The sequence below is a fragment of the Caretta caretta genome, chromosome 18 (assembly GCF_965140235.1).
Source record: "Caretta caretta isolate rCarCar2 chromosome 18, rCarCar1.hap1, whole genome shotgun sequence".
Classification (NCBI taxonomy): domain Eukaryota; kingdom Metazoa; phylum Chordata; order Testudines; family Cheloniidae; genus Caretta; species Caretta caretta.
Window position 1 is genome coordinate 20,691,206 of NC_134223.1, and position 17,268 is coordinate 20,708,473.

A 17,268-nucleotide genomic window follows, 5' to 3' on the forward strand; every position below is an offset into this window, starting at 1 on the left:
AAATACCTCCATTCACAGCCATTTCCAAACTTCTGGAGTCTGCAAAACTGGGCAGCAAATCTCTCACAGAAAGGCAGCTTTTGTGAATGTCAGGCAAGTCGGTTCTGGCCCAGCTGGAGGCTCCAAGGGTTCCCTCCCTCCAAGGGAGAATAAAAAAAACAAACCCCGGCACATTCTATCATTCGACTCCAAGCCTGCAAAGAGGGTTCAGGTGTCTTGTTCAGCTAGACCAGTGGTTTTCAACCTGTGGTCCAATCAGAACACAGCTGCGCCCCTGAGGGCCATCCTGAGGGCATCCTCAGGGCCATACAGGCAGTATATATATTGCGTGGCCGCGGCCCACAATAGTAAATTGATTGAGAATCCCTGAGCTAGAGGTTTGTTCAGAGACATGTGGTTCTGCAGGGTGCAGAGTGCTTCCCTTCTTATAGCAAAGTTCCCCAGAGTTCAACAGAAAACAATGACTTTGCTATAGGTCTTTTGAGCCATCCTACAGTAGGAACAGAGACTTACATAACTGCTGTAGAATTATGCAGGATGCTTTTTAAAAAGCCTTAGAAGAATCACCTCTTCTATTAAGTTCTACAGGATTTTAGAGAAATGTAGAACTCTATTACATTTCTATGGAACCCTTTTGATTTCAGCCCTATTAAATTCCATAGATCTTTTCCTTAAGTGCTGCACGGCACGAGTACCCTTAGCACTTATGGACAAGGACACCTCGTGGATCCACAGCATTACTTGGGATCAGGCCCAACATTGCTTCTTATTTTATCCAAGCTAGTTATTTCTGTTTAGATTTGCCCCCGAAGCCCTCCCAGCATGCTGGACATTCCTGCTGCAGGGATGGTTAAATAAAGCAGTTAAAAATACCTCATTGCTAGGGAGGAGCCAGAGTGATCTCTCCCATTAGACTAGGAGACGTCTACTGTTGTAGAATGAGAGATGGTGAAGGAATAAGTGCACAGGAAATTTACTACGCTGATTGGTGTTATTTTGGAGCACTCCAGCTGAAGAGCAGCTTGATAAATGGCTCAGGTGTCCAGCTGAAAAACTTAAGCCTTGAACGCCAGCTGGGAAGCTGAAATTGTAAGTGAAAACATGGGGATTTGCTGACTAAATACTGATGTAGAAATAAGTGATGCAAAAAGTTTCCCTTCCTCCACAACTGGCTTCTCTGTTGTCCTTGGGTTTAGAACAGCGAAAAGAAGTTTTTACAGGAAGTGCTGAATAGTGGATGGTGAAAAACCAATTAAGACAGAGACAAAAGTTCCCTTCAAACAGACTGGCAAGGAAATCAGCAATAAGCAGAGCAATCCTCAAAGAAGCTTCTGAAATAAATTAAAGAGAAAAAATCCATTTACTTTGGATATTCATTTTTGTGCTTTATTCCAAAGAAATTGTTTTCATGTAAAGAGCCTAATGTAACATCATCTAAAGTATTCTGGGAAATTTGGTTTGGGGCTAATCAGATTTTCATTTTAGGTCTCTTTGGATTTGGACTCTGAGAAGGAGAAGGGGAAAAAAATCCCATCTCTTCATCTGTATTCATCAGCCTTAAGGAGACTAATTGTCTGAGCCTGCCCCAGCATGCTCCAAAATAACCACACAGTGACACTTTAAGTCCTACATTCTCAAACTGTTGCATCCTGGCACTGGAGTAGTCTGTGCTGGCAGGCCCAAGGCATTCCATGCCAAAGGTGTGTCTATGACTGTGATATTCACTCCAGATCATGCGACAAAACTAAAAGGCACTTGCACGTTCATAGAGCCATATGTGTTAACGGTCAGGGTGAATCCAATCAAACTGATGGATTGTCCTTGCTTTCTCAAAAGCCATGTTAACACTGAAGAAAGTAGGTGTCCCTGACATGATTGCAATACCTAATTCAATTTCCTCCTCTTCAGACACTCAAGAACCTCACTGCCAGTGGTATGATGCCTAGTGCTATGCTGACAGCTCCTTTGTTGGATGGATAGATATAGGGAATGGCACTTATATACAAAGTTTAAAGGTGCTTGTAGCGGGTTGGTCACCCGCTCCGGGCCTGAAAGGGTTGCAGCCAGCCCTGGGAGAGGGCTGGGGCAGTGAGCCAAAGGCTAGGCTGATGGGGAAGGCAGCCTACAGCTGGCCCTATAAAAGGCTGTGGGCCAGGAGGTCAGGCAGTTTCTCTCTAACTGTGAAGAGAGACAGGCCTGGCTGCTTGGGAGCTGAGTAAGGTACCTAGAGTGAGCAGGGCTGGGGGAGCTCCAGCCTGGAAACCCCCCAGGCTGCAGGCCTTGTTAAAGGCTGGGAAGGGTACTGGGGTTGCAGAGGTGCAGCCCAGGGTAGGCAAAGGCAGCAGGTCCAACCCCCCCCCCGCCAATGATGAATGGCTTGTACACTGCAGTCTGCCCCAGTAAGCGGGGGCTAGAGGGTGACGGCAGTAGCCATAGACTGAGGCGAGGTGGGGATAGAGGGTTGGGAGTTCCTCTGGGTGGCGAGGCCCAGAGCGTGGGTGTACTGCCAGGGGGAAGCACCCAAGATAAAGGGGCACCAGGGTCTGGGAGGGACACAGGGGCCTGAGGGAAGTGGAACACCAGCCTGCAGAGGGCACTCTGGAGGCTGGAGAGCTAATTCCCAGGACGACCAGCGGGAGGTGCTGCGCTGGCGTGTCCTGCCTCGCTACAGTGCTTTGTAAAAACTAGAGCTGGTAAAATAACGTGAGATGAATTTCTCGTGACATTTTTGTGGAAAATGTATGCGATTTGGGGGGGGGGGGGAATTTAACATTTTGGTGAAAAATTTCACTGAAATATTGAAATTAAGAAAATTCTGACCAGCTGAAATAAATGTCATAGCTAGATTAGAAAGATCATGGAAATATGTTACAACTAAGAAACAAGAAAAGAGGGTGGTATTTAAAATTCATGTCAGTTAAACATAAATGAGACAAAAGACAACACTGTCAAGCAGATATTACAAGGAAGAAAAAAAACAATATAAGCAGTCACCAGGAAAAGTTCGTAGAAAACAGAAACACCAGGTGTTAAGGTGGAGAATTTAAAGATCTATAGAAAATATTTCAGTGGCCAATAAAAGGATTCTTTAAATATATTCAGAGCTGATAGAAGTTAAGGGAAAGAAAATCGGTCTCCTAAAACTAATGATAGTAGGGTAGATGAGACAGAGAATACAGGACTGACAGTTTGGGTAACCAGTTGATTTGCATCTTTCCAACACAGGAGGATGGGAAACTGAAAAGCAGCTACTTGGTGCCCTTTGTTGTAATAGCCAACACTATTATAAGAAGGTAGATTAGACAGACTAAAATGCACCCACAAATTACAGATTCAAAAAATATCAAGGTTTTAAAAATTGGGCCCATAAAGTGTAAACTTTTTATAAAATACTTTAGACTCAGACTTGTGTGTGTCGAATTGAAAATACATGCTATTAGGTGGGATTTTTGAGGCATTTCAGTGAAGTTCTGTAACAGTGATTCACATCTTTCAGCATCCTCTACTGAGGGGTATCCATCCGTGCCTCCTCAGAAAAGCTTCTTGTTAGTTGTGGTTATGTAGGAAGTGAAATGTGTCCACACTGCACCTGAAATGCAGCTCTCTAAACTGGAAGGGTCATTTTGGTAAGCAAATCCCCAAAAGCGAGTATGCCTGCTCTTCCGGTCTCCTTGATAAATGCCTGTAGTCAGGCTTTAGACACTGCAGCATATAGCTACGTGGGCCCACTAGCTTTTTGACTGGGGGCTTCTGCGCTGCCATTGTCAGTGCAGGGGTGCTGGTACAATTTGTATCGTGGGGCTTCTCAGAGCCATTGAACCAAACTATAAACCCTGTATATGATGGAAACCACTTCAAGCCAGGGGAGCAGCAGCACCCCCCGCACCCTTAGTTCTAGCATTTTTGTGTCCGTGCTAGAAGCAGAATGATTTTCATCAGAAGGTAAAGTGGTGGGCTTGGGGTGAGCAGACAGCAAGTGTGAAAGCCCCCACCCCCATCCCAGGTTAATAGGCACCTATATAAGACAATGCCCCAAATATTGGGACTGTCCCTATAAAATCGGGACATCTGGTCACCCTAAATGGGCTGGCTACTGGTATCCTGGCGTGTGTACTGATGATCTGCCTAGCTCTGGGCTGCCATCACATTAAAGGTATTCTTGTAGTAGCTTGGGAGAAAAAATTAACATCTCAAAGAGAAATGTCACAATGATTCATTCACTGAAATGCTATGAGGTGATAGAGACATTTGGTGCAAGCGATCCAGACACTGCCATGCGTGCATGTAATGAGAAAAACCCTCAGAGGAGCTATGATTGCATAAAACATAAAGAATTGCACAGCTTCACTTAGAGCTGCAATGAGCTGCTCCTTGTTGTTCAGGAGATTAGAAACTCTGAAGTGCAAAATGGTCGGAGCAATGCAAACTCAAATGTATGCGTTGCCTCTCATTGTGGACTCGGATTGTAAGCTCTCTACTTCTCTAGCTAGACTGGATGCAGGCCCATAACTTTTTGCCTTGATGTCCCTTTGGCTAACTGAGTGCTGGGAGGATGCAGAGTAGAGAGGAGACCAATATTTCTTTTAGGGGTGAAATGAGAATATCCTGTGGGTGCTTCTTCCACATCTGACAGAAGCCAGGCAGACTGATTTACTGGGTTTATTACTTTTATTATGGGGAGTAAACAGGAAGAATTGTAATTATTAGTACATAAGCTAAATTATGACTTAACTGGCATCACTGAGCCTTGGTGGGATAAATCTCTTGACTGGAATATCAGTATAGAGGGGCCTGGCTTGTTCAGGAAGGACAGGCAGGGGAAAAAGAGGGCATGGTTGCGTTATATGCCAAGAATACATACACTTGTTCTGAGTCCAGAAGGATGAGAAGCAGACAAGTTGGAAGTCTCTGGGTGAAGATAAAAAGGGGAAAAATGGGGGTGATGTCAAGGTAGGAGTCTACTCTAGACCACCAAGTAAGGAGGAAGAGGCAGAGGAGACATTTCAAGAACAAATGACATAAATATCCCAAACACACAACCTGACAGTAATGGGGGACTTTAACTACTCAGACATCTGTTGGAAAAGTAATACGGCAAGATGCAAAATTTCCCGTAAGTTCTTGGACTGTGTTGAGGACAACTTTTTGTTTCAGAAGGTGGAGGAAGTAACTGGGGAGGGACAGGGGAGGGAGCCACTTCAGACTTGATTTGGCTAACTAGGAAGAATTGGTAGTGAACCTGAAGGTGGAAGGCGATTTGGATGAAAGTGATCATGGAATGATAGATTTCATGATTCTAAGGGAAGGAAGGAGTGAGGGCTGAATAAGGCCAATCGACTTCAAAAAAGCAGTCTTTATCAACCTCAGAGACCTGGTAGGTAAGGTCCTGTCGTGAGGCAGTGTGGCCTCCCTCCTAGCCAGAGGGGGAGGAACCACCCTCTGTGTCCCAGTGGGCGGAGCCAGGCCTGTCTCGCCCCTCCCGCCGGAAGTACATAACTGGGACAGGAAGTAGAAAGGGCGGGGTCTCCCATTCAGTTGGGGCTGAGACATCGAGGGAGGCAGATGGATTCTGCTGACACGGACCTGCCTGGACTGCCACTGGCCATCTACCCTGAAAAGATGCAGGACTCCCCGCTGATCCAGGTACACCCCAAGGGGAGGGGAGGAAATGGCCTAGGGACAGCCGACTTCAGCTGGGCTGTAGCTCCGCCTGGTCAGTGTCTTGCAGTTGGGATCCCCGCTGATCCAGTGGCGGACCATTCTGCCACTGTGAGGGCCCTGGGTTGGGGTCCGGTGGAGTAGGGTGGGCTCAGACCCCACCTGCCATCCCACTCCTGGGGTGGCAACTTCCTCTCGCCATGTCCAGTGGCCTGCGTTCATCTGTTGTCCTCCAGAGCTAGGATGTCCGACCCCTTGGGTTTGCTCTCTCTCTGCAATGAGAGACCAGAGCTCATTGACTACGGGGTTTACTCTGTGGCAGCATCAAGGACCCAGAACTAAGTGACCTCTGGGACTGCTCTGGCTCCTGCTGAAGGGACCCCAGGCCATAGCCTATGGTGTTTGCCCAGTCCCTGCTTAAGGAGCCCAAGGGCAATAGACTGTTGGCCATTCAGCCCACTCCTCAGGGCAAGGGCATACAGACTCCTGGGAGAACCTGTTTCTGCCTACGGCCTGGAGCTAATTGTCCATCTGGGAATTCATCCCCATTAGGCCAGTCGGGATACTAATGCCTAACTGTTAATTCCCCCAACAGTAGGCTGAGATCCTGATGATGTAGTGAGGTGGTGTGGCCTCCCTCCGACCCCGAGTGGGAGGGATGACCGCCACCCAAATACAGGTCCCCAGGAAGAAAATCTAAGGGAAAAAGGAGTTCAGGAGAGCTGACAGTTTCTCAAAGAGACAATATTAAAGGCAAAACAGCAAACTATCCCCATACAAAGGAAAGATACTAAGAGGCCAATATGGCTCTATCAGGAGCTCTTTAATGACCTGAAAATCAAAAAGGAACCCTACACCTAGCAAGGAACATTAAAAGCAATGAGAAGAGGTTCTATAAGTGCATTACGAGCAAGAGAAAAATGAAAAGTGTAGGTGCTCGACTTAGCAGGCAAGGAGAGCTAATAACAGAAGACATCAAGAAACCTGAGGTGTTTAATGTCTGGAACTATTTAATATTTCCATGAATGACTTAGATAATGGAGTGGAGAGTACGCTTATAAAATTTCCAGCTGAGTGGGGTTGCTAGCACTTTGGAGGATAAAATTAGAATTCAAAATGACCGTGACAAATTGGAGACTTGTTCTGAAATCAGCAAGATGACATTAAATGAAGACAAGTGCAAAGTACTACACTTAGGAAGAAAAAAATCTAATGCACAATTACAAAATGGGGAATAACTGGCTAGGCTATAGTACTACTGAAAAGGTTCTGGGGGTTATAGTGGCTCATAACATGAGTCAACAACGGGATGCAATTGCAAAAAAGGCTAATATCATTCTGAGGTGCATTAAGAGGAGTGTCATATGTACAACATGGGAGGTAACTGTCCTGCTCTGTTTGGCAATGGGCCTTAGCAGGAATACTGTTTCCAGTTCTGGGCACCACAGTTTAAGAAAGATGTGGAGATTTAGGTTAGATATTAGGAAATTCTTTCTATCTCTAAGGATAGGAAAGTTCTGAAATAGGGAGGTTGTAGAATCCCTACCATGGGAGGTTTTTAAGAACAGGTTGTAGAAACCCGTGTCAGGGATGGTCTAGGTTTACCTGGCCCTGCCTCAGTGCAAGGGCTTTAAACAGAAGATGAGTTACACTGAGGCCAGGACACTTGTATACTTGTCCTTGGGGCATGGGTGCCCTTCCTGGTGAAAACAAACATTCTGGGATAGGGGATGCCCTCAATACTCCCATGATGGAAAGGATGGCTAAAGGGATTGTATGGTCATGTTGTTAAAAGGTCCTGGGACAGCTTCCTGAGCTGCTGCGGTAACAGGTTGGATCCATGATCTTTCTCCTCACTGGGCTGAAATATTTGTTCCCCCGGTGCCTTGTAAGAAGGGGCAAGAAGGGAGGAGATTTATTTTGGGGTGGGGGGAAGGATTCCCCCCAATGTTTCCTTGTTGCTATCTCTGTTTAACAAGTTTCTCCCATGGGATGTTCCTGGCACAAAAATAAACCTTGTAATTGCTCCTCAGACGTGATGAACCCTGTAAAGAGAAAACTCTAGCAAACTCTTGCTTCCTCTTCATAAGAGGATGAGAAAACAAAAATGGCTGGAAAACACTGAGAAATAAACTTAATTGCCATCCTGCTCTTGGGTACTGCCCTTTGGTTCTTCTTGGCTTTGTATCCAAGTCATTTTGTTACATTAAATATCTTGATCACATCTCTGCTAATTACCCTCAAACTGCTGGGCCTGGTGTCTATCGCTCACTCTCTACTACTTCTCCAGTGGTCAAGTAAAAGAAACAAAGGCTGCTCTATCTCATTCTCCTTTTCACATGGCTTCTGCAAACTAGGGCTTATAAAGTGTCATCATGCATGGTGTTTCACGTTTTCCGAAACACCAGGAAACAATGAATGTGCTTGAGGGGCACTGTGGTTGGGAAGAAGAAAGACTCAATGTGTTTTTAGGGCATGGTAGTTATGAGATCCAATCAGGCACACACGCGAGTGGACTTTTATCAAATGTTCTCTAACCCGAGGTGGTGCAGCGTCAGTTTGAAATCCATGCAGGGGTCACTGTTGTTCTTCATGGTAGAATCCAGAGCTAGTTATTAAAGGGAAGTTACTTATCCTGCTGGCTCAGACCGCTGCGTACTCCGTTGAGCCAACTCTCAACACACATCTAATGGATTTGCTAGAAGCATTTTATATGGCCTCCCACTCAGCGTGTAGTCAACAGAATCTGTTTGCAAGTAATTGCTTGTATAACTAAGTTCCTAAAAGTGACTGCGCAGCGGAACCAATGTGACCTTAGGAACAAGCAGCCACCGTTTCAAATGAGCTTAGGGCTAGATTTGCATGAGATCAGTGGGCATAGTTGGGGAAAGAATTTAAAAAAGTAGCCAGCCCCTCCCATCATTCCACTTCTGGCCAGATTTCCAAGAGCACAGTACCCGATTTGCACCCAACATGCTGAACTTCTGGAACCCTGGTCCCCGTCGTGGGTGCTAGGCACTTTTGAAAACCTGGCTCCAAATGGGAGACAAAAGAAGGAGTCCTGCTAGGCACAGTCAGTCCGTGCTCTGATATCTCTGTCCTGCAGCCACCTTCCCCTTAGCAGGGGACACAGGCTGAGTAAAGCAGCTCGGATGAAACATAAGTGCCCTCAGAGTCATTTGAAGCACTGATGGAATTACCAGGGCCTTTTCTGTTGAGTGGAATAAACACTAGAGAAGTTGGAAATCTCTAGCCAAGGCATTGGGGTTGATTGTTTGTTAAAAAGCACAGAGGAGAGCTGCAAAGTGTATTTGCCCTCATGAATTGAACTGGACAGGACTCTTTAACACCTGGTTGTGATGTTATGTCTAAAATTAAATTAATTGGACCATGAAGAGACAAGAGTTTAAAAAAAACATACTAACCCAACAGAAAGGTAGTGTTGTTACCTCGCATTCAGCAAAAAAGCCTCTGACTTTGGGAACTGTAGCGTTAGTTTATTAAGGGAATCGGGGTGATTTATTTCAAAGTCTGACTTGAGTTTAAATGTGTACTAATGTCCAGATGGCCTTGAAAATGCTGATCAAAAGTTTACAATTATATATGTGCTTATATCAATGTGGATAATTACAATGAGCAAGTTTTAGGCCTTCTGGTTGAGCCTGGGCACCGGGCTTGCTCAAGGCCTATACACCACTGAAACCCCATTTACACACAGTTTTGTCAGTGGTTCATAAGCTTTCTACTGCCCCTCTCCCCACGGTACATTTCACCCTCAGTACTAATCTTACTCTAGAGGGAGGTGTCTAGAGTGAAACTGTATGCCCTTAGAGAAGAATGGATGGGCAAAGACATGAGCATTTGGTCTGAACTAAGGAATGGGAGCTAAGAACTCCTGAGTTCCTGGCTTTGAGATTGTCTCCTCTTTCTGCTCTTCAGCTAACCACCTGAAGAGCTTTGCCCTGATGGGAACATAATTAAATTATAGAATGTTAACAGAGGGTGAAATTCACCTCTACGTAGAGGGTTTGTTAGAGCTTAAGTGAGACTTTCCTAGTGCATTAGCCTTGAGTTGACCTTCTGGCTTTGGTTTATGTTTATGTCCTTCCTGTTCATCAAGAACGCTGAACATTTCATCCGCTTTGCTAGGATCCCTCCTTTAGAACGACCTTGTACGTTTTCATTCTGATATTTTAGCGTTATTAAAAACACTTCCCTGAGCTATTTGATGCAGAAAGCATCTTATAATTAAACTACCAGACTGCCTTTCCTTCCTAGTATGTAGGTGAATCCTTGAGCACAGAAAGGGACTCTTGAGAGCTAATACCGCTCAAGGTCTGCCAGGTGGGCAGCAATAGATCCAGACAGCCCAACTGGGATTTATTACCCTACTTTAGTGTCTCCTACAGACGTAAGTGACTGAATTAAGAGTGCTGAACCAAAAAAAAAAAATAAAAAATAAAAAAATTGTCCAGCACAGAAGCTGTTTCTGTAGGTGTTAGCCACTAAACAAGGTTATATTTGCTTTGTAGGTCAAACCATGACAAGGAGCAACACAGTTAAGTCAGGAGAGATGACAGGGTGTATAATAGATCTGCAATAGATTGGCTAAGTAACCTCGCGCTGAAGTCTGTTAGGTGACCCTGCCATAGGCTAGTGTACTTCAAGGTCTTATATATTGATTATGGAACAACAGAAAGGAGAGTATGTGCAGGGGGAGCGGTCATGGCTGGCCTGACAGACGTATTGTTTAACTAACTCTTGTCCACTTGACGTGACTGACAGCATAGGACAGTGTCATCATCATCAACAGCCAGCCTCATGCCTGTATTGTCACGGCTCGGTTGTCTGCCCAGCGACAGTGTTCAGGATGAGGGTTTCACTGCCCGGACCCTTGTCTACACTAGGAAAAGTACTGGTTGCTGACAGTGGATGTCCCCAGCAGGTGCAGCTGAGCAGGATTTAAGTGAAAGTGTAGGCAAGCACAGAGGGCGCTTTGCTCCCTTGCAGAAATCATGGTCAATAGCTTGTCAGCAGGGGCTAAGCTGCTCAGAGTAGGGAAGGCTTTGAAACCTACAGGAATACCAGTGTCGACTCCATGTGTATGGCAGGGAGACCTCCCCTTTCACGTCTGTCTTGCAGCAATATTTTAGCTAACCACTTTGCCTGTCAGAGCATTTGGGCGAATTTTTAAAAATTTGTCTTCTAGCATTGATATTGGATAATTGCAGATACTGGGCTAAATTAATCCCTGAGGTAACTCAAGTGAAGCCAATGGAATATCACCAGGGATTAATTTGGCCCCTGTTTTTACAGAAGAGAAGAGAGCTTGATAATACAGAAAGTATTGCTGTAGGACTGTCATTGGATACCCTTGCTAGGGTCTGAACTATTCTAAATGAGGGGGAAAGGCAAAAAGCTAACCCTTTTTTAAGCTGACATTGCTTATGTCTGGGAACGTAATTGCTAGAAGGGATACTGCTTGCTGTACTGGACATGTAGACTTTTGGGTAACAATATAATACATAGGATACTGGGCTAGATGGACCATTGGTCTGACCCAGTATGGGTGTTCTTATATTTCTGTCTTCTGACAGTAGCCAATGCCAGCTGCTTCAGAGGGAATGAATAGAACAGAGCCATTATCAAGTGAACCAGCCCAACGTCCAGTCCTAGCTTCTGGCAGTTAGAGCATGGGGTTGCATGCCTGATCATCTTGGCTAATAGCCATTGACCTATCCTCCATGAACTTATCTCATTCTTTTTTGAACCCCGTTATACTTTTGGCCTTCCCAACATCCCCTGGCAACAGGTTCCACAGGTTGGCTGTGCATTGTAGAAGTACTTTCTATTGTTGGTTTTAACCTGCTGCCTATTAATTTCATTGGGTGACTCCTGGTTCTTGTGTTATGTAAAGGAGTAAATAACACTTCCTTATTCACTTTCTTCACACCATTCACTATTTTATAGATCTCTATCATAGACCCACTTAGTCACCTCTTTTCCAAACTAAAAACTCTGCCTTTTTAATCTCTCCTCATATGGAAGCTGTTTCATATCTGTAATAAATGTTGGTGCCCTTCTCTACCTTTTCCAATTCTACATCTTTTTTGAGATGTGTCAACCAGAACTGCACACAGCATTCAAGGTGTGGGCGTACCATGGATTTACATGCTGGCATTATGATATTCTCTGTCTTATTGTCTATCCCTTTCCTAATGCTAATGGTTCCTAGCATTCCGTTAGCTTTTCTGTGTGCGCTGCCTTCTGGGGGCAGTCCAAGCAGGGTGACAGTTCACAGGTGATGGGTGCACTCGAATTACTGATGGATTTCTAGGAAGAGCCAGGTAACAGGTGATTATATCTATTCTCACGGTCGCTGTCCCAAGTGGACTGGGCTGTGGAGGAAGATATTACATCCAGCAATAAGCATTTGGACTAACAGGTTCAGCCTCTTGAGCTGTAGGCAAGCAAAGCCTCCAGGAGCAGAATTTTCATGTTGCTCTGATAAGTTGATTCCCTCTTTCCCTTCCAGGCAGAGCTGCGTTTTCCAGGCATGCTAGCAGTGTGTGTGTGGCACACACCAGGAGCAGCTGACCTGAAAGAATACTGATCTCACTTAGCTTCAGCTTAGTTGCTCACTGGATGGAAATAATTTTGGGTCATTCAATTTAAAGTTTCATTTTGAAATCTCTTGGGGAGAGATCAATCACTGGTTCTCAGGTGTGAGTGGGCTTCTACCTCTCCCTTCCCCCACTCCCAACTTCATATTTCATGGCTCGGCGCTTCAAGCTGTTATAATCAAGATTAGTTGAAGTGCAGATTACAGATCAATATATTTTGGAGAAACAACAGCACTAACGGGCACCCTCTGTAGAGATGCACCTTTCATGCTAGGGTTACGAATTTTGAACAATGGAGAAGATAGCTATCAATTAGAGAGAGTGCCATAGAAATCAGACAAGTATCTGACTGGAGAGAAACTAAAGAGAAATCCCTTGAACGTAATTGCATGATGGGTCAGACAGACCCCCAGACATAATACCTGGGCTGATGTCAGGTTTCCATTTTGCCAGCAGTTCTCAAACTGCAAGATGTGGTGAGAGCTGTGTGGAAATTGTTACAAACCTGCTACATGGGAGAGATTCAATCAAGGTTTGTGAAACTCCTGGGGATCTGAGTGATCTAGTTTCAAGTGAAGCTGGAACACCTGGTAATTCTGGGTTTAAATCATACAAAAGACTTTGGGTTTGCATATTTATTTTGAAGAAACCTTGACAATGTTGGATGAGTTTCCCTTTGAGATTTCCCTTTGAGAAACTTGAGAAAAGCTCGGCAGGAACCAGGGGTTTTGTACAGTTCTAGTCATATGTGCCAATGGCTTCAGTGGGATTGCAGAGCGGCGAACAGGGCTCTCACCCCTACTTTTTAGCTTTCCATTAAAGTGCTCCATCACTTGCCACAGGCTGCTCCCTCACCACCAGCTACATGATGAATTTGTGGAGTGCATCTGAAGAGGACCAGTATAAGTGGCTCAATACAAGGTGATGGTCTCAGAAGCCCCCTTCGGGGAGGGAGGTATTGACAGCAGCCTAAGAGTGAATGCCAAACAGACCTGGTTTTGGCAGAACCCCTGCATTCAATAGAAATGCAACATCTTTTCCTGTTACACTTCAGACCACTCTAACAACGCAAGGAGACATCATTTACCTTGTTCAGCAGAGGTCAAATGAGAACTGGGGCCACTTAGGAAAGCCCACCTAGGGACCTGGTTCACTTCTATGGAAACAGCCTGAAAATCTCACCAAGCCTGGGAGGGGTAGAGAGGAAATAAATCCTAGAAATGCAACAGAGAATGTAAAAGCAGGGGGGAAAACTGTAAGGCAGCAAGAAATATTAATTAACAAGCGCTGGTGCTGGAAACCAATTCCGAAAGCAAATCTGCTGCCAGCTAGCATACTGTTGAAGGGAAGTGATAGAAATCCTCTGAGTCTGTGCCTCCAGGAGGTGTAAATCCCACTTTACCAGCTCTCAGGCTTTACTCTGCACTTAGTCATAGCACTGACTCCCCGGGCACCCTCTCTACGGTGCAATCAACCACGTGTCTCCTGCTATTGGAGCACAAAGACAGCACAAGTCTGGCTAGCAGAATGTCACCATTTGCTTTACTAGAGGCAAAGTTTGTCCAGGATATTGCAGGAAATCGCCATCCCTGTCACCAGTAGGGTTTGCAATAATGGGTCAGGCCATAACATCCATCTAGGGCAGTATCCTGTCTCTCACAGTGGCCAGTGCCAGATGCTACAGAGGAAGGTGCCCTGAAGTGGGCAATTCTGGAAATACCTGCCAATAGGGGAAGTCTCTTCCTAACAAAGTGAGAAGGCAATTTATACCCTGAAGAAGGAGGGTTTGGATTCCTTTGAAGCCATGGCTGTCTTCAGTATCCATATAAATGTCTAATCCTTTTAAAAATGCTGCTGAGATCTCAGCCTCAGGGATATCTTGTGGCAGTGAGTTTCATGGGCTAGCAGTGGACTGTGTTAAACAGAATTAACTTTGACCAGTCGTCAATTTGCTGCCTTTGAGTTTTGCTGTTGTCCCTTTGTTTCTGCATTAGGAGAAAGGGCAAAGCAAGCGGACATGTTAATGGCCAGCAAAGATGCATGAAATCTGTCATTTGTCATTTCTGATAACTGGCCATAGCCTTTCCCAGTATGTTGTTTATTGTTCTGTGCTACACTTATTCCCAATTATGATTCATTGTAGTCCAATTAAATGCCACTTATGCTTCATTGTAGTTATCCAGTCCACTACTCTTAATTAGTTTGTAAAGTATTAAAAGTCAATTTTAAGTATTGCCAAAGGGTTTCAGTGAAATCTCAATTAGATATCTTGTGCTACCAGTATAAGCAGTAGCTCTTCGTTGCTTTCCCTAAATGCCATTTACTTCTGGAAGTTTTCACTGACTCATTTTGGCTAATATACACTTGGAGTCAGTGGGCAGCACAATGCGCTAGCAAGAAATATTTGGATCCAGTCAGTTAACTACAATGAAAACAGTGGGATGCCACTAAAGTCAATGAAATTCACTTGAAAGAGACAGGGCAATTTTTTGGCAGGGTAATAAAATTTCATGCTTCATGACCTAAACTCATCATCACAGGGGTCAGGAGGAATGTTTCCCTCCCATGTATAACATTACACATTTGGTCAGGTACTTTATGGTTTTCTGTCACTTTCCAGGCACCAACAACTGACCACTGTGGAAACAAGGACTCTGGGCTAGATATCTAAGTGCTTTGTCCTACTATAGCAAATTCTATTGTTGTTCTCAGTGTGTTCTATTAGTGGGGACCACATGCTCCAGAGATGGCTGCAGTTTGCTGGTGGATGTAGCGATACCGGTATGCACAGACTCTGCTGTGGGGGCGCAGTGGGGGTCTGTGCCGGAATAGCACCTGATAGGAAATCACCTGAGATAGGCAGAATGGCTCTGGGGGGCTGGAGGAGACAGGTTCTGCACTGAAGCAGGAGAGTATTATCCCTTCCAAAAGTTTGTTTGTTTATTTTCCAGGAAATACTATGATACCTCTGGACATTCATGTCACCTATAGTATTGTCTTGTGTCCAGTCTGAATCACGTGATTTTGTCGCACCAGCTCTGCCCATGTTCCTCACTTTTGACCGACATGACTTCTGCATTTGGAGTACTGCATATCACCTACGCAGAGAATTCCCAACATGCCAAATTGGGAGGCTTTTGCAATTGGTGGTAGATCCCCAGGCTCCATGGCCTTGGCAGATTTGAACCTGATGTCTGGAAGTGAAAGGCAGATTTGCTAATGGAGCGTCTTTTGAGTCTTTTCAGAAACAGAAAAACTTTTGCAACAATAGGAAAATGGAGTGGGGCTCAGTTTCTGGCTTTCCTGTGCACTTTCCTAACATTGTCACAGTCATAGCTATCTGGGTTTTTTTTTTACTTCAGCTCTCGCTGGATTTAAATAAAACCCCCCCAATCCATGCAGAAAAGGCAGAAGACTGAAGACCTGGGAAAGCTGTGAGATTTGAATAGTCCCAGGTGACATCATTGTGCTGCGCACATTGGTCTTTGATTACTGGCTCCTGCTTTTTAACTGAGACCACAACTATGATTTATGTGTGTGATTACTAAAGTCACCTGGGCATCTTTTCCATTATTAATGCCATTGTCATTCTCTTAGGGCTTTTATGTTGAATGATGGATTGATTTGTAGCATGTTTGGTGGGACTTGGGATTTCTTCTGGAGTGATTTCTTACGCATTGAGCTTAGAAAACAGTTGAAGAAATTTGGTAAATAATTTTTGTGAAGATGATATTGAACATTCTGGAGGCTTTAGAGAAATCTCTTAGAGAAACAGGAAATGGCATCTTCTGTGGCTGACCCTCTCTGTATCAGATTGTACCTCCCCATTAGTATTAATAAATTAACAGACGTTTCTGTATACCGACACACTACACAATAGGGAGGGGATGTCCATACCATATGCTGAAAGTATTCATTAGTGCAACCTGTCTATCGAACATACATTTTCAAAAGTGTCTAGCAAAGTCATGTTGGATACTCAGTCTTTGGGTGTCCAACATAAAACATCTATTCCCTGAAAACCAGCTCCCTCTCAGCTGACTCAAGTTTGGCACCTAAAATCACTAGTCAGTTCTGAAAATTGAGGCCATCTGTATAAACACAAAAACACCTATTATGGGCCAGATTCACTGATACACTCAGGCGGTTTTGTACTGTTCTGGTGATGCAAAATAACCATCAAACCACTTTAACTAGCAGGCTGAAGCTCGGTTTATGGCTGCTTTGCACTGATAGATTGTTGTAAAGCAGTCGGGCTGTATTACTGAATATTGCCCTACATATACAGGGCAACATTTTATAATTAGTTTAAAACGTAGCAGACTCTATTCTTTGTGTGCACCACATAAGAGACCAGGCTTTCAGTATCTTGCATTTGCCATGGATTGCTTCTGCACATGAAAGTGAATGAGGGAGAAGCCATGTACAGTTGCTAAGATAGCCATCAAATGACCTTTTTCTTAAAAAGAAGTCCTCATCAAAATATACTGGTAGTGAGCTTTATTGCCATCAGTGTACAAATCTTAATAATCCAGATGTCCTCCTGTTATGTTCCCAAGTGACTGCTGGTACATCCAAAAACCTTCTGGACAGCCCCTGGTTTTCCTTTTGCATTTTCCGTTAGCTGGGATAGATTAAAAAAATAGGTTTGCATTTGTTTTGTTTTCTATTACTACCTTGAGAAAATAATTTGGTGACTAAAATTGTTGCTGATAACTGGTGTGTGTGGGTGTACCTGCTTGCCTTCAGTCAGAAACCCGTTCTCACGGCTGCGTTTGCAGAGTCTTGTCACTTTCTTGCTTATTGTAAATGCAAGGCGTTGTTGTCTTTCCCAAAGTTAAGCAGCCTCATTAGAACTCAGCCTAAGAGCTGTGTTACTGAGCTGTAAGAAGTAATCTACCTTTTCTTCCCCTGGCTTCTGAAAACTTGTCACAGTGATCCTCAAAATAAGTTCCTAGCTTCTTTCCCCCTCTGTTCTACTGCTGAG

General features: G+C 44.5%; 1 long non-coding RNA gene across 2 annotated transcripts in view; it reads left to right on the plus strand.

Annotated features, from left to right (window-relative positions):
• The first annotated feature begins 923 nt into the window (after window positions 1-923).
• The window catches only part of LOC125624508 (uncharacterized), a 40,906-nt gene continuing 24,561 nt past the window's right edge, over window positions 924-17,268 (plus strand). For both annotated transcript variants that reach the window (XR_012665424.1, XR_007353331.2), the window contains exon 1: window positions 924-1,089. This is a non-coding gene — a long non-coding RNA (uncharacterized LOC125624508). The remainder of the gene's footprint in view (window positions 1,090-17,268) is intronic.